The sequence below is a fragment of the Furipterus horrens genome, unplaced genomic scaffold (genome assembly GCF_987537825.1).
Source record: "Furipterus horrens unplaced genomic scaffold, mFurHor1.1.pri manual_scaffold_1, whole genome shotgun sequence".
Taxonomy (NCBI): domain Eukaryota; kingdom Metazoa; phylum Chordata; class Mammalia; order Chiroptera; family Furipteridae; genus Furipterus; species Furipterus horrens.
In genome coordinates, this window is record NW_028327171.1 from 55,706,849 (window position 1) to 55,728,838 (window position 21,990).

Here is a 21,990-nt window from a genome sequence, read left to right on the forward strand (position 1 = left end):
AGAGACATCTGGGTCACAGGCTTTGGAAATTCACATCCTGCCACTTTTTGTCATTTTGACTTTATCCTACTACCTCAACAAAGAGATGCTGAGTTGAAAGAATCTAGCTGTCCGTTTTCAAGTAAATGTCTTTATAAACAGATCAGTTCGAATAATGGATGTGTGATTTGGTCACCGTGGTTGTGAAAGAAAGGACAAACCCCTGCACTTATCTTTTATAATAAAATACCATCATGGATTTTATGTTCCTGGTTTTTGGTGTCAATTCAGCCTCCTGGGACAGACGGTGTTACTACGAACCTCTGAAGTGCTTGTCGGCACATGTCAGATTTTCTTTACTGTACCAACCAAGAAGTAATTTCACTCTGTAGTCTTTCCCAGAAAAACCATGAAAAATGAAGTGGAAAGCAAAATAAGATGTTTTTCACATTTCTTTCTTCCTTTTTTTTTTTTTTTTGGCATGAAACATGGAATATGGCTCATGATCTCCACCTAGTGGAATCTTGAAGGTGCTAACTCTGTTGTAAAACAAGAAATTTGGGTATAGGGCCACCACATCAGATGAGTGATTTTTTTCTACATGAAATGTATTTATCAAGAGTCTGATATGATAAGTCAATGTTTCCACTTCTTAACTGGGAGGGTTTCCTAGGTTATTATTAAGAGATTTTTCTCTCCTAAGATTTCTGACCCTTGACCACCATCCTTTGCAATATTGCAGGGGGGATACCTGGGTTCTTTCTCCTTCCCTTTACCAAGCTCATGTTAGAGCTAGATTAACTATCTATTTTGTTTTGGGGGAGGGAGGATAGTCTTATGGGCAAATGTCTCATTAACATCAACCAGAAAGGTCCTTGTGACCAGGGATGCCTCTCATTCTTATATACCTGTAGCATCCCAGCCCGTTGAAAAGAACATTGCAACCCTCAACAAACAGGTTCTGTTGTTTCTGCTCTGTTGAGGTACAGAACTTTTAGTGCAGTCTTGTTTTTTATAGGAGACAAAGGGTTTAAAATTTCTCCAACATAAGTATGAATCTTTCTTATAGTTTATAGCATGATTTTTTAAAAATTCAATGAATGTTTAAAAATAACAGCCTATTTCTTAATGAAATGGTCATTTAGATAGTTTCCCAATCAGCTTTATTATTTGATGCATTTCTATAACACCTCTCCCTTTTATAATCTAATCATTAAAAAGGGGAAACCTAATGATTCAGAATTAACTATACAGATAGTAATTATATCTTTCCAGTCGCTCACTTTCTCACAATTTTTAAAACAAAAATATTCTCTTGCAGAGAGCTGGTATGAATTCTAATGTTTGCTCTGTTGCAAAGTTTATACCAGGCACTTAAGGTAAATAGAGAACAGCTATAGAGACAGTCTCCATAATCACACATTTATTTGTGTGTAACCGGACTCTTCCATCTTTTTCAATACTTCCTGTCCCCTTATCTTTCACACCACCTCTTCTTCTTGCTTCATATAAATTCACTGAATGACTGCCAGACACTAGGAGACACACCAGAGGGGTTTCTCTCTCTCAGTGACTCTCAGCCAAGAGAAAAACCAGATAAATACTTCTACCCACAGATTGTAACGAAGGCTGTGAAAATAAAGCCAGTAGAATTTTCTAGGAAGCAGACACACTTTCTCCCCAGAGCATGTGATTTAGTAATAGCACTCTATCTACTAGGTATTGCACTTGGACGAGGTGTGTCTCCTCGGAACACAGGAGAGCTGCTTTAAGATACCACAGGACTGTTTGAAGTAAAAGAACTCCTGTTTGTGCATAGTCAGACACACAGATTCCATATCTGGGCTACTGAGGTGTGTAGCGCTATGCATATGACAGGTGCTTTAAAAGTAATTGTCGGATGAGTGTCATGGTATATTAATGTTCTCTGAGTGTCTTCGTTCAGCAAAATGTGGGAGTTGATGAAGGAAAATTGAATTTCTTGATTTCTTGGTAAAGTTTCAAATTTCAATATATTTCATTTAAGATAAGATCAGATTCTTACCTCTGTACAACAGTTAGTATAAATGTTTGTATTTGATCACTTTGAGGAAATGTTTCATTATAAATACAAAAAGTTAAAAATGATAAGGTCAATAGTCTGTTATAAAAGTTGAGTGTGGCTTTGCAGTTTAGGGCTCAAGTACCTTCTCAGGTTCCCCATTTGCTGTCTGTGTGACTTTGGTTGAATTATTTAACTATTCTAAGCCTTGATTTCCTCATTTGCAGAGTAGGAAGAAACAACATGGTAGAGTTATTAGATTAAAGGGGAAAATGTATGTAAAATATTTAACAACTGGCATACTGAATAGTAAATATTGTTGCTACTAATAATCATCAAAGATGAGACAAGGAGTTGCCATAGGAAATGAAAATAAAATTGCATTATCTAATCTTAAAAATATGGGAGTGGTTTTTTCAACTCTTTCTACAGCCTGAACTTGCTTTGGACTCTGCTGCTTCATGATTTTTCTCCACCAGCGATCAAAATTGTCCTTTGTCCCTTCAGGGCATCCACATACTCCTTCTTCATGTCAACGTGAGTGAAAGCAAGCCCATAGAAATATGGTTGCTGATACCAGCCCAGTCTATTTAATGTTTTATTCTTTAGTCCCTAAGATATTCCCCCGAAAGAAAAGCAAAACTGAGAGAAAACACCAGAAAACATGAGAGCTGACTCTTTTCCACAATTTTACAGATGTTCTCTTTTGCTATTTTTCAAGAGTAACCTTGTGGCCCCCAAATCTCCAAGAAGCTATGTTAACATGTAAAACCATGTGAGCTGTTGAATAAAAAGTATTTACAAACATGTAAAACAAAGACTATAGTAGAAAAGGTAGTATTCCCAGAAAAAGTCAATAAAGCATAGTAAGTTGTATTAGATAAATAAGAGCATATGCTCTGGCTGAAATTCAAGCCTCTTTCCTCTCAGTGTAACAGAAGAACTAATGATGTTTACAGGCATAATACAGTCTCTAGAGTGCAGAGTTATGTTGAGCCAGGAGGTGTGTGGGATTCCCAGGAAGCTATTGGTGACTGTGGGCCCATTCCCCCCAGGCAAGAGAAGGCGTATCTGAATGCAACTAAGTGCGAATGCTTATGGCTAGCCTGAGATTCATTCTAACTAAGTAAAGAATATAAACGATTATCTCTTATTGATACTGTTATGAGTCATAATAAATTACTTGCAACATCTCATATGACTTCTTCATAAGCTAATCTAAAAATTAATGCTATCCCAGTAAAAACACCTAGTTCTAGATGATTTTGGAGCAAGATTAAATAGGTGACTCATAAGTTTATTTTGGAAATAAGAATAGTCAGAAAAATTCTGGGAAAGAAAAGGAAGAGAAACTAGCCCTATCATATATTGAAATATACTTTACAGCTATAATAATTAAGAGAGTGAGGTACTGGTGCTTAACAAGAAAGACAATAAAACAGAATATATTATTCAGGAATAGCTAAAATAAGTGTGTGAATATGGTATATGATAAAAGTAGTGTTTCAAATGGGTGGGCAAAAATGGATTATTCAACAAATGCTATAGAAATATATGGGTCACTATCTTGCATGTGAAGTTGGAGAAAGGGTGGGTAAAGTCATAGCCTTACAGCACAACTTTTATATCAAAAATTGGAGATATATCAAGTAATTATTGCAAAGGAAAGCATTTAAAGAAAACAAGGAAGAATTTTTAATAAAATTTAGACTGTAAAAGACCTTTGTAAGAATGACCTAAACCCCTCAAAATAAAGTATTGATAACATCAATTATATAAAAAAAGATATTTACCAAAACCGCATTATGAACAATGACAAACTGGAAAAATATTTTCAGCTCATAGCACAAAGGAATAATTTCATTGATATGGAAAGAATTCCTACAACTCAGAAAAAAATGAAAACAAACAAAGTTATAAAGATCATTTACAAAAAGAAAATATAAATTGCTCTTAAAAAATTTAAAGATTCTCAGTCTCACAAGAAGAGAAATGTAAATAAAAGCTACAAGTAATTTTTTTTTTTACCTATCAAAATGGCAAACATCAGAGCAAAAGACTTGTAGAAGGGAAAATGCCTCCTCTAATGTTCTGCTTGGAGCCTTGATTCCAAGCACACGCCATATCACATTCCCACTAGAGCTGCTATAACAAAATACCATACATTGGTGGCTTAAATAACAGATATTTATTTCTCACAATTCTGGAGACTGGGAAATCCAAGATCAAGATGCCAGCAGATTTGATTCCTGGTGAGAGCCCTCATCCTGGCTTGCAGATGTTGCTTTCTCACCATGTCCTCACATAGTGGGAGAGAAAGAGCGTTCTGGTCTCTCTTCTTCTTCTTAGAAGGACACTAATCACAAAATGAGGACCCCACCTTCATGATCTCATTTAAACTTAATGACCTCCAAAATACTGCCACATTGGGTGTAGGGCTTCAACATATTCATTTGGGAGGGGAGCATATAAATTTAGTCCATAACAACACAATTCAAAGAAGCAGTGAGATCTCAGAGCAGGCCTGAAATGTAATAGCTGATGAAAACATCTGTAAGGAACAGGGAAAGGACTGTTCACTAAACAGAACCAACATTCATTGAAAGCCAGCAGTGTTAAGATGGAGTTATTCCTTGTGATGTTTATTTTCTTTTTGTGACATTCTGGGTGAGATTCTGATTCAATTGCATGTATTTTGGTATAGACTGATTAAAGCTTGCCTTTCCAGATTAATCATTACCTTATTAGTCACACACATACACATAGGCAGACAGCCTGAATTTGCTGAGAGAAAGCTGAGGTTGGAAGTTCAGGGTAGCTAAAGATACTGAATGGGAATTTATTCTCTACAATGAACTGTTCTATCTCAGCCTAACTTGTAATGGAAACCCCAGGACTCTTCTTAATTATAACCAGGAATTTTATTGACATTGGGGTGGACTCAGGTAACAAGACATTATGATCTCCTTTATCCTCCTGTTGCCATCCCTGTCACACATATATATATTTTCTTTCTTTCTTTCTTTTTTTGGTGTGAAAGTAGTAGAAACTGCTCAGCATTTTCTCTTTTGTCATCACTTGAACGCAGCCAGTAGAGGACTTTGCTTCCTCTTCTGATTTGCCAGGGGGCAAAGAACTGACCACATCCCATCCCTGAATTGACAGAGAGAAAGAAGCAGCCTCTTTTCAGACTCCCCTCCACAGTGGGCAGCAGAAATGGAAGAGGAAATGCCCAAGGATGGCCAGATGGTCTGCTGAGCCACAGCTGGGCCTCAAGCCTAAGCAGATGGGTCCAAAGCAGCCTCAGAAGACCCCTAGAATATGTGTGTGTGTGTGTGTGTGTGTGTGTGAGGGAGGGAGGGGGTGGAGAATTAGCAGCATGGGCACCAGAGTGGCTCATGCATGACTCAGATTTTGCTGCCAGGACAAGGAAGGGTATAGAAGTAAAACACATAGACTACTGCCTGAAGTCCAGACTATGGTGTCTCTGCATGTCAGCATGCCCAGATAACCTCCAAGAGGCCCCTGTCCATCACTGATACTCTGGTGGCCCAAAGTCTCCTAGCACTGGACACCATTCTAGGGAGAGAGATTCAGTTTCAGCCACTCAGAAAAACAGAAGGTAACTTTAGTTATAGAAAAACAGTAAAAAAAATTTATTTCTGGTACACTCAAGCCTGTGATTTAAAGAACAGTTAGTGCAATCGAGTACCGATATCTCAGAAGGAAGGGCCTCCGAAGCCAGGGTCAGTCATGTGTAGTTTATTCCATGAGCCCCGTAAAGCGTTCCCTCCGGTTGTCACCTGAAGTAAAAGCAGATCTGGAAGGAACCAGCCCACTTAAACCCTGTTAGTTAAATACCTCCCAAGGCTTTTCATCTCTCAAGAAGAGTGCTGATTACTGCTGCCAAATGCTAATTAGAGGATTCACTTTGGCGGCTCCTCAGAGGCTCAGTTTGTGAGAAACTGTCAGATCACAGAGCTGTGACTAGAAATGCTGGAGACGCCACCGCCCCAAAGGTCCCACAGGACTGATTCCAATGTAAGAAATGTGGCATCAGCTCAAATCATCTGCAAATTCCAGACAAATTCGGAAATTGAGTTGATTTTGACTATGTTGAAGGATAATACTTTAAGATCACCATTGTTAGAGGCAATCCTGGTTTTAGTGTTTTTGTTCAGCTTTTCTTTTCTTTGTTTTTAATTAAATTTTGAGTTCGTGTACTGTTCAGATCACTCGTTTATTAGACCGACAGTTTGTTTTCATGGAGGTTGTCTATTAATTGCCGCGGTAGCTGGTGGTGCGCTGCTGTTTAACAATGGGCTCTTTGGGGGGAAAAGCCCTCATTTGTAGCATTTGCCAACTTCCTTAGTACAAATGCACAATCACCAGTTTCAAGCTACTTATGTGAGGTGTCTGAAGTAGATTTAGGGAAAAAAAAAATGTACAATTTCTAGCCCATTCTCACATTGTAGTTCCCCATACGGATACAACTGTAAATAACCTCAAGAGCATGAACAATAAAATGTAGCAAAAATTTAGGACATGATAAGTTTTTAGTATTTAGTACCTTTGTCTTTAATGTGATTCATATATTTGTATATTCATATAATTAATTTTTAATAATGGTTGTATATTACAACTGGCTCAGAAAAGTCCTGCAGCATTAACATTGACTACTGTGAGCCAGTGCAAGCCACTCCAGTGCTCCACTTAATTGTTTCCCTGCCCCCAAATGCAAATGAAATAAAAGACTCAAGTTTGTTCAAAATCAAATAAGGGGTGGGTCAGGGGATAATCCTCACATACAAAGAAAAAAGGTTCATAAGGCAAAAATTCTGCTGTTGGCAACAATAAAAAGTAAATCAAATAGTAAACTTCTACTTTGGTACTTTGTAGCATTTATATAATTCAACAATCGGATTTTAAACTCAGCAAGATACAATAATCAGCTGTGGGTTGGCCACTTAGCCTTTCTGGGCAAACACCTTGGTTGGGGACCTTTACTGGTACCAGTAATGTCTTTTATTTTTTAAGCTGAGCCAAAGGTGTATAGGCGTTTGATTGGTTATTATGCTTCATAACTTCATGTAGGCACAGAGCGTAGGTTAGGAGCACAGGTTGGAGCCAGATGGCCTGCATTTAAACTTCAGCTCTTCACACTTACAGTCCACATGACATCTGTCATAACACTTACCCACTCTGGGCCGCGGTCTCCGCATCAGCAAACAGAGAACGACACAGTCTGCTTCATTCAGGGTGGGTGAGAACTGAGTGGTTCATCTATGTGACGTACTTGGAACAAAACACATAATAGGGGGCCTAACAGTGTTAGCTATTATATTATTATTTCTATGTATATCATGTATCCTATTATAAAGAAGAAAAAAGTTTTTAAAAACGCCAAAGTGGAACTACACATTGTTACAACGTTCTCTAATTCTAAAAATGTTCATTCTCTATACACGTTTGTCCACTCTGAGCCTTTCAAATTGAGTAGCACATGGGGGTACACCCACCCCAAGGTTAGGAGCAAATGCCGTGTGTCCCCATGCCCTCTGCCACCCTGCCAGCCTTCCCTCACCTGCCTACCGTGTTCTCTTTCTCTTCACCTCTCCCAGCTTCACAAGCTCCCTGATGGCTCTCCACCACAGAGCTTTGTTCCCTCCTGGCCCAGGACAGGTGGCCCGGAGTTACAATTCCCAGCCCCATTGCTACCTTGTGTGAAGGACCCCACCTACATCTGGGACCTCTGGTCTCACTATCTTGAGAGAGAGCAGCACTTCCTGGGACCCACCCCTGCAGGTTTTGCCCCTCCTCTCCCTTCTCTGAAAGGGGACAGGAAGCAATTAATATTTGAAGCCTAAATATGCAAGTGCGAACAATGGACAGGAGATGGGATTTTTAGCACTGGGAAGACCTTCGGGTTAACAAAGGAAACAAAGAGAAAAAGCACTGGACTAAATGCAGAGTTAATAGTGTCTGGCACTTAAGAGGTATTCAGTAATTAATACTCTCCCTGGGACACAGGAACACTGAATAGTAAGTAGTTCACTTCTTTCAAGCCTGACTGAATAATTTATCATCTCTAGGCAAAAATTAGGAGGTTGGATTAGTTGATACATAAAGCCCAGAAATAAAAACAAGCCTTGTTGAAGCAGTACAAAACTGTTTAAATTGTGATTTATAAGTTTTCCCACCAGAGGGCACAATAAAGAAGCCAATGGCTGTTGAGCTACAGCTGGAGTCTCGTTTATCCTGCATAATTATTTCTTTCTGTTGATTTTGGAATGGAATTCCAGCTTCCTACACAGTGATAGCTGCCCCCTCCTGCTTAACACCCACTTTAATACAATCCACACCCTCTTCTTCCCATGTTTAGAGTTTGCCTAAGTCTGAAATCCACAAATAATTTTACCAAAATGACTTCACATCTGCTTATTGAAGATCTTTTTTAAAGTTACAATTTTTCTTTCCAATGGTCAAAGAAATTGTAACTTTTAAATGACCTTGAAATGTAAACTTATAATAATACACTGTGGTGTCTTTAAATGTTGCTAAAATCTGGCTTCAACTCTGCATGGGTGTTTGTGGTTAAAAAGCACGTGTGGAGCTGTATCAATTAGCTTTGTGCCCTGAATCTAGTTTTATGTAAATCCTTGGGACAATGAAGAAATGTATACATGCTTATCACATTCTAAATACCATCTTCAAAATTTAAGTAAATGTTTTTTGAAAGGTAAAAACCACGATTATTCTTTACCAGTTTACTGTTCTTTTCTTCTTTCTGAAAATGTGTTGTTTTTTTTTAGATTGCTGACAGTATAAAAGGATTTTAATACACACAATAACAAGCTATGTATTATTCCTATCCTTCAAAGGGAATAGGTGTTAAAGATCATTCTTAACTGTCCTCTCAATCTTTGTGGCAATGGTAGAATTTTTCTTCCGCCGATTCAAACCAAATTTTGTTAAGGGTATTCTCCCTTAGTACCGAGATGTTCTCAATAGTGATTTAATGAACTCTCACAATGGAGCTGTCGACTAGTGAGAAAACATGACATCTATACAGCAAGGTAGTGAGTAGAATGAACTATAACACATTATGAAGTCAACTCTTTCACTCTGAGGAACTAATGTGTGATATTTCCTCCCATTTTTTAAAAGGGGAGAGTAGGCAATATGCCATTTAATATAAAAGCTATTTCCTATAACTGTAACTTCTGCATACTCATGGATTTTTATAAACTGTCTAATATAAACTAATTGAAGAAGACCGAAAATCAAATTAATAAAATAAAAGGACTCAAATATTATTAGCTGTTAAAATAAAAAGTCTGAGGGGACTATAAAGGGAAATATTTTTCTAGGTCAGAATTCTTTTCAGTCATCAGTAACGTTCTAAAGCAATATTTTATTTCCCCTTCAACATGGATGGATTTCACACTATGGTATGAATGTTGCTTCTGCTGAAGAAATCTTATCTCTACTTATGTTTGTTATTTTAGAAAGATGGCAAATTTTGACACTTTCCATTATAAAAATTTTATAAACTCACTCAAGGGAGTGCTAAAACATATTCTCGATACACAAATTATCTTTTGGGGAAGCCAAGAACTTGCAACATTCAGGAACTGAGTGTTTATTTGGGGAAAGACACATTAATTTAGTTCTTTGGGAGTATCAAAGAGGCCACTAACAAGCTTTTTGTCCCGTCTTCTCTGGCCCTACTCATTCTCTCTGAACTACAGGCTAGTGTTGGTGTACCCATCACAGAGATCATGCCTGAATCTTCTCTGGACCTTCTTGGGAAAAAGCCTTTTTTCAGTTGGAACTGGACACCAGTTACTTGTAAGTCCGCTGCCTCAAACTCACTCACTGGGGAGAGTGTCAGGCAGGAAGGAATGCCGTTAACCCAGGTTCCAAGTCTCCAGCACAACTGTTTCCCTCTTCTCCTTGACTCCAATGCAAGAAAAATTGAAGCAAAGTTTATGTGAGTCAGATAATTTTTTTTAATCAAAAATCTTCTTTCAGGAAAAAAATATCATCCCTTAAAAATATTTAGGTTACTTTCTGGTAAACTTGATTAGAATTAAAATTTGTTCTGAGAAACTAGTTATCAATCTAGTGAAGTTTTCTTTTCTTATGTGAAACAAGAAAATCTTTGAATTAAACTCCCTGAGCATGTTTCTCAAACTCTGTGGTGAAAGAGCACTGATTAATTAATTTGTTAATTAATATTATTATTTCCAATAATTGCCACTGATATTTTTGTAAAATTCAATAAAAAATGTAATGCTAGATAACTAATATTTTTATATAATACCAAATAAAAGTACACATATTTTATTATAAAATTCAACAAATAGAAAATGACTATAAATGTTCCTAAGTTCTTGTTCTCATATTTTACACTTATTCCTCCCAATCTAGTAGCAACCAGTTTACAGAGCAGCACAAGTCTGAAGGTAATTTTTTTCTGCTTTCATTGGGGTAACATTGGTTAACAAAATTATACAGGTTTCAGGTGCACAATACCACAGCACATCATCTGTACCATGTACTGTGTGGTCACCATTCCAAGTCAAGTCTCCTTCCATGACCACTTATCCCCTTTTTACTCTCTTACCCCTCCCCCAAATAACATTGTGCTAATGGCCTTTCTTCTTTGAGCAAGGCTGTAAAAAACTGAGATGTTCTCTAACTACATTGTCTGAAGAGTATTAACATTACTCAAAATATATTTCAAAGTATATAAACAGTAATGAACAACTCAAGGTTTGAGTAAAGCTCCTTTAATTTTGTGGAACTTGAAAAATAACAAAACCCTACTACTACAATCGAATGCTGAAGTTCTTCAATATGGGAGAAATGGAATCAGAGAACGGCTCTTGGAATTGTATGTCAATGGCTATGTTGCTTGTGATCTTATCCATCTGGGAAGCAGGCAAATAAAGAAGATTGGAAATCACCTGGCAACTACGTAAGAAAATATCTTTTAAAATAGCTCTATTTTCCTAATTGAATATATGGAAAAGTAGTTAAATTTAGAAGTAAAAGGAAAAAGAAAAAAAAACCTTTAGGGAGACTTCTGTACTCTTTTTCCAATAAGAAAACCATTTTTTCTTTTTTCTTTCTTCCTTTCTTTCTTTCTTTCCCTCTCTCTTTTTTTTTTTTTACAGAAGTTATTCATTAGAAGTAAAGTAATGAAGCTAACCTGCACATCAATGGAAGTAAAAGATCAGTTAAGTCTAAAAAAGATTAGAGACTTTCAGCTCCTGAAAAGTATAATCTGGGTTGCAATTGAATGAGTTAATGCTGGTTGATTTATAGGCTCTGTGTATTTGATTTCCTTTAGAAACTAGCTAAATAGTACAGTTCTCCAAACTTCCGAGAACATATAGCACTGTTACTAACAAAGAACTCTTACAATCACATGAAGTTGTGTCTCCACTGTCCTACAAAATTGTTCTGGATTTATATTCATTTCTGGATCCAACTCAGGGATGTCTTTTTTGGGGAAACCTCATATTCCAGATAGCTAGATGAGCAACGAAATAATAATAGATATAAAAAAACCCATTATTTATCACATCTATCTTAAGTCTCAAACTTTATTTGTTACACTGATTAAAAAAAATGTCAGTTTCAAGGGTGAGGTAGCCCTTAACCAAGAATGAAAAACATTTGCAAAGATCTAGGAATTAGGTAAAAATAGAAATCACCCCCAGTTTTGACAAATACTAATGAAAAGTATTTGAAAACGTGATTTAATTTCTCTAATACTCAGTTTTCTTTTCCATAAAGTAAGATAACTTTTGCCCCTGCCTGTTTCAAATGGTTGTTATGAAATGCAAATAAAAGCACTTTGTGAGAGGGTAAAGAACTATCAAAATAGTATATTTTGCTGGATTTCTAACAAAGTATTTTTCCAAATAAACAGGGTATTTTGAAGTGAAATTCTTTCCTAAAGCATGTGCCATCCAGAACAACCACTTACATTCTTCCAAGTGAGTTTCCGTTTACTTTCCACTCTTAGAGGATAACGTTTACCTTTTCCTACACTTTTAAGTTCTCTCTGCTGGGATAAGGCTGTAATTGTATCTAGCCCTGTGAAGCACAGCAGATTAACTTGGTTAAATAAGCAAGTTATTGATTTTTGTAGAGGCCTTAAATTTGTAACCCAGAATAGATACCTTTATGCTGTAAATCAGTGGTTCTCAACCTTCCTAATGCCACGACCCTTTAATACAGTTCCTCATGTTGTGGTGACTCAACCATAAAATTATTTTCGTTGCTACTTCATAACTGTAATTTTGTTACTGTTATGAATCGTAATGTAAATATCTGATATGCAGGATGTATTTTCATTGTTACAAATTGAACATAATTAAAGCATAGTGATTAATCACAAAAAAAAATATGTAATTATATATGTGTTTTCTGATGGTCTTTGGAGACCCCTGTGAAAGGCTCATTCGACCCCCAAAGGGGTCGCGACCCACAGGTTGAGAACTGCTGCTGTAAATTAAAAGCAACACTTTCACAACCAGGTAAGCAATTTATCTACATAGGTTAGAAGTCATATATTTACCTGGAGAGAGGAGAGCCCATGAACGAAATGCCAAGTTAAACAAAATCAATAGGAAAAAACTAAAGACATAAGTAAATTTGGAAACAAAAATGGCATGTAAGACCCAGACAGAAAGAATCAATTAGTAACAGATGATTAAATGATGTTTAATATTTGGAGGGGAAAAAGTCACATTACATATAATTTAAAAAGTGGGGGGATAATAAAGATATTATTATATTCAGAAATGTGGTTACAGAATCACAGTCAATTAGGAATCACAATACATTATGATCACGCTCATAAAAATCTTTTGTTCTCATGACTTTGTCAATAGTGTAGTTTGTACATTTAAAGAAGAAAATCAAGTCCTGGCCAAGTGGCTCAGTTGTTTGGAGTATCATCCCATACACTAAAAGGTTGAGGATTCAATCCCTAATCAGGGAGCATACAGGAAGCAACTGATCGGTGTTTCTCTCTCATATTGATGTATTTCTCTCTCTCTCTCTCTCTTTCTCTCTCTCTCTCTCTCCCTCTCTCTCTGTCCCCCTTACTCTCTCCCTGAAATCAATAAGCATATCCTCAGGTGAAGATTTTTAAAAAGCAGAAGAAGAAAAGCAAGAAACTCATATAGGCTAATATACATTCTATGAAATACAAGAAATAAGGTTTAATTTGGGCAACTAAGAAAGCATTGTCCTTGTAATACCTATTCTAAGGGATTCAGATGGAGGCCACCAAATAAGTCAGGCTAACCAGAGGGTAAGTTTCGTTCTAGTCATATAGAGTCTAGAGTCCAGTGCTATTCTTAGGACCCCTGATAGAACAATGGGGATGAATGTAGTAGGGCCACTGCCCAACTGCTCAACCAAGGTGCTATCACTACAATAGGCTGAGTGCTCTTTGGGAGTTCATGAACCTAAAAGAGTCTGAGTCCTAGATTTGGAGAAGAACTCTCCAGTTTCCATCCAACATGACCACTGAGGCCATAGTAAATATCTGGTATATTCTATTTGTTATTAAAGAAAGGGATTGATTTTTAATGTAAGTATTCTTTCTTTAATTAACCATTTTTGGTCTTTTTGTTGTTGTTGTTTTGCTTTGTATTTTGTAGTTTCAGGTTTACAAAAAGATTGAGTGGGAGGTACTGAGAATCTCAACATGTGTCCCCATATGCCCCATTATTCCCACCCCCAGTTTCCCTTATTAGAAGACAATATTGATCTCAAGAAACCTAAGCTTCTACTGCAGATTTAAAAAATGTTTAGCAAGAGTTGATTCTATAAATAAGAATATTTATAAAATTACTTTGCTAACCTTTAACACTTAAGGAAAAAGTAAAAATTGTTTTAATAAAGAAAACTAGGAAGGATTGTATTATAGTAATAAATATACATATATATATATTCTTATGATGCAAAAAATCCTTAAACTGGAGATGGAGATAATGAATGAGCTTAATGCATACAAAGTGCCTGTAGTGGCCGTCACAAAGCAAATGCTCAATAAACGCAATTGATTGTTGTTATTATAGTGAATATTTCCATAGCTGAAGAACTTGTTTGATGAGGGGAGCAAGTGATATGGTATCCTTAAGAAGCTGAGGAAAGACTGCTTCACAAAGCACTGGAACAGAGTTCCAAAATTTAATCCAGTTAAAACCAGGTCAAATTCATAGAGATGTTGAAATTACATTTTGAGGAAGGAGATGCAAATAGTCAAGAATCATATGAAAATAAAGATTGTAGGCACCTCCTATCCAGTAGCAATGACCTTCAAGATTATACTTGCTCATAGAAGCTAAAACAATGATGTCATTATTCATATTCATGATTCATATTCATTGATAATGTAGCTTGCCTATGGAAACCTTTATAGCTACCTCTCATGCAGTGGGAATTAGTAAGTAAGAGTGAAATAAAGCAATTAAGCATCTCAGAGCTGTAGTTAAGATTGACTTCTATAAGATTGACTTTTATTTCTTTTATTGGGGCCATCTCATTTTAATGACATCAGAATGTAATTGCTAAATTAGGTTGAACACCTCCCAAACCAGCAGTGCTAAAACCCTTAGACCAGAAATTGGGCATTTCTCACTGTGATGGCTAACAGTTTTCTACCAATTATCTTCTACATAAAACACATACAATATTTGACCCAGGAACATGCACAGACACAGAGATCCATGTAAATCTTGTGGATATAAATTATAAAATTAATTGATTTGGTTTAGTGTCAATGATGCCTGAATAATAAGTATTAAATGCAAGTTAAAATTATTGTGATTCCTATAGCCTGTCCTTACTGAATCCTAAGTAAGTTATTAAACCTCTCTCTACCAGTTTGGGAGTGCAATAGTCCCCTGTTAATTTGCAGATTAGAATTCAGGTGGTCTTGGATTAGGCCCAAGTCTCTGCGTTTCTAACAAGCTCCAAGTGTTGCTGATACTGCTGCAAATCCAAGGATGCAACTTAAAATTGCAAAGGTGACTTCAGCATATAAACTCTGGAGTCAGTCATACCTTGGAAAAGTTACTTAAGCAATCTGAATCTCAGGCTTCTCACTTACAAAAATGAAACAATAGAAATACCTATCTTTACTCTTTGTTGGGAAGATTAAATGAGATAATGAATGCAAAATGGTCAGTTCAAGGTCTAGAACATAAAAAACACACACAAAAAAGCTAGCTTTGTTGTAACTTTTGTTATTTCTACTACCTCTTTGTCAGTGAAAGGAGAGGCGTTTCTCAAATTTTTTCATTAATCAGTGATTCACTTGGCAATAGAGTTATTGACTCTTACTAAAAGTGACAGCATGATTAAGAAGTCAAGTTCACTAGAGAACATAAGACAAGGCTGGAAGGGGACACTACATGAGATTCAAATTGTGCTAGACTTGATGGTCAAATCCAGCTTATGTTTGAAGCCAGAAAATTCATAGTCACCACGACAGCCTTTATTTCTCTAACTTGATCAGTAGCCACACCCTACAATTCCATCTCCCAGTTAGCTCTCCAATCCACACAAGTAGTTTGAGTTTAAACTGCCATCTGCTCCTAACTGCTCCTTTGCTTCCTCTTGATTGCCTCTCATCTACTTTTCATATTGTAGTCAGAGTGAACTTTTAAAATGCATAACCCCTGCTCAGTATTCTCCAGACTACAGAGTCATGTGCAAACTCCAGAACAAGGTCTCAAGTCTCTGGACCAAATTCCCCACACCATCTTCATCTCATTCTATGTCCTGTTCATAATCTGCCTCCATAGACTTTGCTGCTGACCTCCCACATGCTATCCTCTCTGCCTGGAATGTCTTCTCCTAGATCATGGCCTGGCTCTCTCCTTGAAATAAATGTAAGATCTTAGGTTAGAAGTCATTTCCCTGGAAGCCTCTCCTGGCAGGCACCCTAAGTGTGCACCCACAGTCCCCTGTACCCCATGACAGATGCTATCTCATCACCCCTAACCGAGCTGATCTTCCAAGTCTGTGGGCTCTGCCCCTTTCACTCCTCCTCACTCACACTCACTGCAGCCATGCTTTCCTGTGTCTGTGCAACTGCCTGCCTCCCTCATAGACTAAACTCCAGGCTGTTGGGATTGGGCCATTTTCTTGCTCATCAAGACGCCCAAATTGCAACATGAAGTAAATAAAATGTTGAAAATGACACTACAATATAATGCAACATTTTTAGGAGTAAACTGAATGAAAGTTGTGCAAGACTCATAGTTAAAATGTTCATTCTTTATTTAAAGACTTCAAGAAAATGGGTAAAAAGGAAGATAACTAGATTTTAAGAATAGAAAGAAAATATCATAAATTTGTCAATTCTCCCAAAATGGACCTATAGATATGATGCAATTCTAATCAAAATACTAACACTGTGAGTCAAGGAGTTTGATGAGATGATTTAAAAATTTTTACAATAAAAGAAAAAGATCCAAATAGCTATGACACTCATGAAGAATAATGTAGGATGTGGGGTGGGGTGGTGGAGGGGAAGTAAGATTTGTCCTGCTAGATATAAAGAGTTAGTTACTAAAAGGCAGTGGTAATTAAAACAGTGTGGTACAAGCCCCAGCTGCTGTGGCTCAGTGGATTGAGCGTCGGCCTGTGAGCCAAGTGTCACTGGTTCGATTCCCAGTCAGGGCACATGACTAGGTTGCACGTCAGGTCCACATTTGGGGGCGCAAGTGAGAGGCAACCACACAGTGATATTTCTCTCCCTCTCTTTCTCCTTTCCCCTCTCTCTAAAAATAAATAAACAAATAAATTATTAAAACAAACAAACAGTGTGGTACTGTCACAGTACCAGACAAGTTGATCATGAGAAAGCCTGACAGTACTAAGCATTAGTGAGGATGTGGTGCAATGGAAATGTTCACACCTTCTGGTAGGGATACAGCTTTAGAAAATGATCTGGTATGGCACAATTCACTCCAAGTTCATTGCTTAAAGGATCTTTTATGTAGACCTTGGGTGAATATTTGTAGATGGAAGAAACCCCATCAACAGGTGACTGGGTAAAGCATGGAACAGTCACACACTTGCATATTATAAATGAAAGTGGATGAGGCACAGCTGAAAACCATAACATGGGTGAATCTTAGCAAAAGCATGAGCGAGAAAAAATGAAAATGGCTTAACAATGTAAAGTATGATATTGCTTTTATAAAGCTTCAAAGCACATGGAAGAGCTATAAATAAAATTCAGGATAAAATTTACCTTTAGGGATTGTAAAGAAAGGAGAATAGGGAGGTGCAAACAGGTAAAATTGACAGTTTGGGTAACGTAGTTTATAGTTTGGTGAAGGATTCATGGGTTTCTACTTTTAAGTTAATCTTCAAGGCCCTAGAAAGTTGCAATGAAGGCCATATGGCATAGCTCTGTACTTTTATTTCTTCTTCAACAGTTCAAGCTCAGTGAATAAGCTGCCAAGGTCAAGCTCCCACCATAGCCAAAGCTCCACCCTTTCCCAAAGTGCCACAGCCAGCCAGACAAAGGTGGATACAGACAAACCAGGCCAGGTCTAGCTAACAGGTCCAGCAGTGGTCATATCATGGACAGTCTCTCTTGCACAACATGACAGCCCTTGACAAGGGATGTGCAACTATGAAAGAAACCCCCTCAGCAGAGAGGATGAATTTGCACCTAATATGGCCAAATCTCCACCTTCATGTTCTCCGCATCACTGTTGGTAAAAAGAGAAACTGAAATTCTCAGATTAAATAAAGCTTTTCCATGATTCCCCACTTTAGATGAGCAAAGGTCAATTTTCCATGAATGCCCTTTACTTTGGTAACATAAAATCTAGTGATCCATGCTCCCTACCTTATCTCCTTGGAGCTTTGTGTATATTTTTCCATAAAAAGTTTTATACACAAACACAGAACATACTTCCTGTAAGTCACCAGGGTAGGAATTCATTGTTACTGGTTCCAGACTACCAGGAAATCTAAGAGATGAGGCCAGTGAATTAGCCCCTCTATGGTCTACTTGATTCTCCACTGTATTTTCTTCTTGAAGCCATAGATTTCTCACCAGGTTCTGAGTCGTGTTTTCTAATGCAAGCTCTTATGTTGATATCTCTGAAGATATTTTAAAGTTCCTGTGGTAGAGTATCTGAAAGATGACCACAGTAATTCTTCCGAGCCTATATGCATACCCCTTTGCTATGTGACTTCATCACACACCGCCATCAAGAGATGAAGCCTATTTCTCCATGCCTTCATTCTTGACCACTCTAGAAATGATTTGACCAATACAACAAGGTGGAAGTGATATTACCTGACTTCTGGGACTGGGCCTTAAGGAGCATTGCACTTCTGTTCCCAACACCTTGGAATGTTGTCCTGACACCATTACAGGAAGAAGTCAAGGCCAGCCCTCTTTAGGATGAGAGACTTTATGGAGCAGATCGGAGTCCCCAGAACAACGAGCTAACAGTCAGAATCAACTACCATACATTTCAGTGAGCTCATCTTAGACCACTCAATTGCAACCAAGCCCCAGATGACTGTTTTCACATGAGTAACTCCAGAAAGAACCTTAGAACTGCCCAGCTGAGCCCAACCTAAATTGTTGAGCCACAAAACTGTGAACCACAAAATTAGTTGTCTCAAGCCACTAAGTTTTGGGAGTGGTTTGTTACAAAGTAATAGATAACTGATATACCTCCCTTATTTTTTACCTTTTATCTGAAAGGAGTAAGTTGAATGTGTGTAGAAGCCACATTTACTGTAGCTCTTACATCAGATTTTGGTCAAATTGAGAAAAATGCCCCACTTTGTACCTGAGGGTAATAAAGAACTAAGGTAAAAACACAAATATTTTATTATTAGACATTTCTGTTTTTTACATCAAAATTTCATGTATCGTTTTTTCCTTATACATAACTTTCAACTTTTTCTTCCTAAACTGGAGTTAGTCTTTCTTTGCTTTCTTTTCTGATTCTTTCAGAATGTGTTTATTTTTCCATATCGTGTTCTGTCATTCTTATCCCTAACATCTTCAAGACTGTGACAGAAGGATTAGTGCCTAATGCATAGATCCATATGGCTCGAATGACTTTACCTTCTTTACTTCAAACTATCATATATTTCTTTATATTCTCCAGAGTTCCCTTCATCCTACCTTCTGGTTTTTTCCTCATAAACTTCACTCTTCTCTCTGCTGCCAGAAATACAGCCCACGCATGCTGTGCTGTGGATGTAGAAACCAAACTGCTAACAGCTTGGGCTGTACTTGACAGATCAGAGATTTTTTTTTTCTTATTCAGCTGTGTCAGGGCAGTGGTATATTTATTTTTCTCTTTGATATCAGTGACAGCTACTACTATGGCACTTCAATCCAGAAAGCAAATGAATGCACAGAGGCATAACGAAGCCTTCTAGTCAGATGCAACACAGCCTTCCCAAGCTCTGCTGTTTTGAAGCCTACTGGAAAGGAGTCTCAGAGATCAGCAGCCCAGACACAGTCTCACAGGACAATAAGAAAAACATAGCTGAGATGGAAGGAAAGACGGAGGTTAGGAAGAAGAGAGAGAATGTGAAGATAGATGGGAGAAGAGAGCAGAAAAATCCAGGGCTTTGTTGTTGATAAGAACTAACTGGGAGATACTACCAAATAGACCCTTGGTGGCTTTGCCTCTCCAGTAATGCCTGCCAACCCGAATTGTTCTTATTAAAATACACACAAAAACAAACAATAGAAAAATCAGAGTTTCTCAAAATGAAAGTCATCAGTATAATCAAGCAGAGTCTACTTCATATCACATACAAAAATCAGTCCCAGAAAATAATCTCACTGCAAGATGCAAAACTTAAAAAAGAAAATACATTCTGACTTTGAGGTAGAAAAGAATTTATTAAAATACAAAAATGGTGACCATAAAAGAAAAAAATTATAAATTTGACTACATTAAATTTAAGAACTTCTATTCATAAAAAACACCATGCATGAACAAAGTAAAAGCACAATTCACAAACTGAGAGAAAATATATATAACTGAACATGCAATATGTATACCTTAACATGAATTAACATGTGGAACATATAAAGAAATCAGGTAAATTTTTACATAACAATGACTCAGCATTTTTACCAAATCATGACTCTGCAATTTTAATGTAACGCTGACTTGGCATTTTATGTAATGATAACTCAGCATTTTACCAAATGATGACTCAGAATTTTTATGTAACAGCAACTCAGCATTTTTGCCAAGTCATGATTCACGTAAAGATGACTCTATATTTTTACAAAATCACAACTCAGCATTTTGCCAAGTCATGGCTCAGCATCTGAATACTCAGCATCTTACCAAATCATGACTCAGCCTTTTATGTAATGATTGCTCAACGTTTTATATAATGTTGACTTAGCATTTTACCAAATTGTGAGTTAGTGTTTTACGAAGCCATGACTCAGCATTTTAATGTAATGGTGACTTTGCATTTTTACCAGCCACGACAACATTTTACCAAGCCATGACTCAGCATTTTTAGCAAATCGTGACAGCATTATGTAATCATGACCCAGCATTTTACCAGACCATGACTCAACATTTCACATAACGACAACTCAGCATTTTTATGTAACAATGACCCAGTATTTTATGTAATGATAACTCAGCATTTTATATAACAATGACTCAGCACTTCTACATAATGAATGCTCGGTATTTATGCTACAATGATTCAGCATTCTTACGTAACAATGGCTCAGCATTTTGCCAAGCCAGGACTCATTGTTTCACATAACAATGACTCAGCATTTTTGTCAAAGCATGGCTCAGCATTTTCATGTAACGATGACTCAGTATTTTTACCAAATAAGAGAGTATACGGAATCAAAATCCATTCATAGATCTAACCAGTAATGTACAATATTTTTCTAATACATATCACTCTAGAAAAGTAAGAATTTTGACTCTGGAACTAATACTAGCTCTATTGTTTACTCCATGTCATTATCTCTAATCCTCAGCTGTCTCAACTGTCAAATGAGGGTAATAATAGTATCTACCTAATAGGATTATTTTGAGGATTAAATGAAATAACCCATGTAAAGCACTTTCAAAATAGGCTAGTACATGTCGAGTACTCAATAAATGTTTGTTGTGTTGCTTTTATAAGCATTAACTTATCCAAAAAATATAACTGGTCATTTTCTAAGGTCAATGGGAGTCACAAATTATGATAGTGTCAGTTTGGTCCGATTTTAAGTTTTTGTCTTTCCTTTAGAAGTTCTGAAATTATAGCTGGAGACAATAGAATAAAAATAAATCCTTGCTTCTCATCATACAGTACATTTTACTTTACGATGAGCTGCAAGCCAGAGTCTATTTAGTTAGACTTGGGATAACCAATAATGTATAATGAGAAAGAAACAAATCTGTATACCACCGTGCATCAGTGAAAAGCCATCCCAGTGTTAAACATCTCTGCTGATATTTGGAGATGTCTCTCTCAGACTAGTCTCTTGCAAACTTTGCCTTAGAAAGAAAACCTTTGTATATAGTTCTGTTGTACCCTGATCAAACGCAGATAGGGTCTTGCAAAGAAGATGGAAAAAGCATGCAATGTGCTTATCTATGTTATTTAAGCCAAAATAAAAAAGGACAATGCAATGTGCTTCACATAACTCAAGCCAAGTTATCCACATTCCCTAAGTCAGAAGTCCAAAACTCACAGAGAGAATCCAGCAATCAAATTTCAGTTTGCTTTGATGTGAAACCTTGTGTTTGTCAGAAGCCTTGGAAGTGAATCAGAAAAATGTGTAAAAATGTGATATGCTGAAAAAAGAATAGACAATCCACACAGTCACTGTGAATTCAGGAAGGGTGATTCCTGCCAGAGATCACCAACCCACCAGCTCATGGCACTTGAGCTCTAAAAGT

The 21,990-nt window shown here is 37.1% G+C and overlaps 1 protein-coding gene across 1 annotated transcript in view; it reads right to left on the reverse strand.

Annotated features, from left to right (window-relative positions):
• SLC9A9 (solute carrier family 9 member A9) overlaps positions 1-21,990 on the reverse strand; it is a 534,896-nt gene that overhangs the window by 468,171 nt on the left and 44,735 nt on the right. The window lies entirely within an intron of this gene.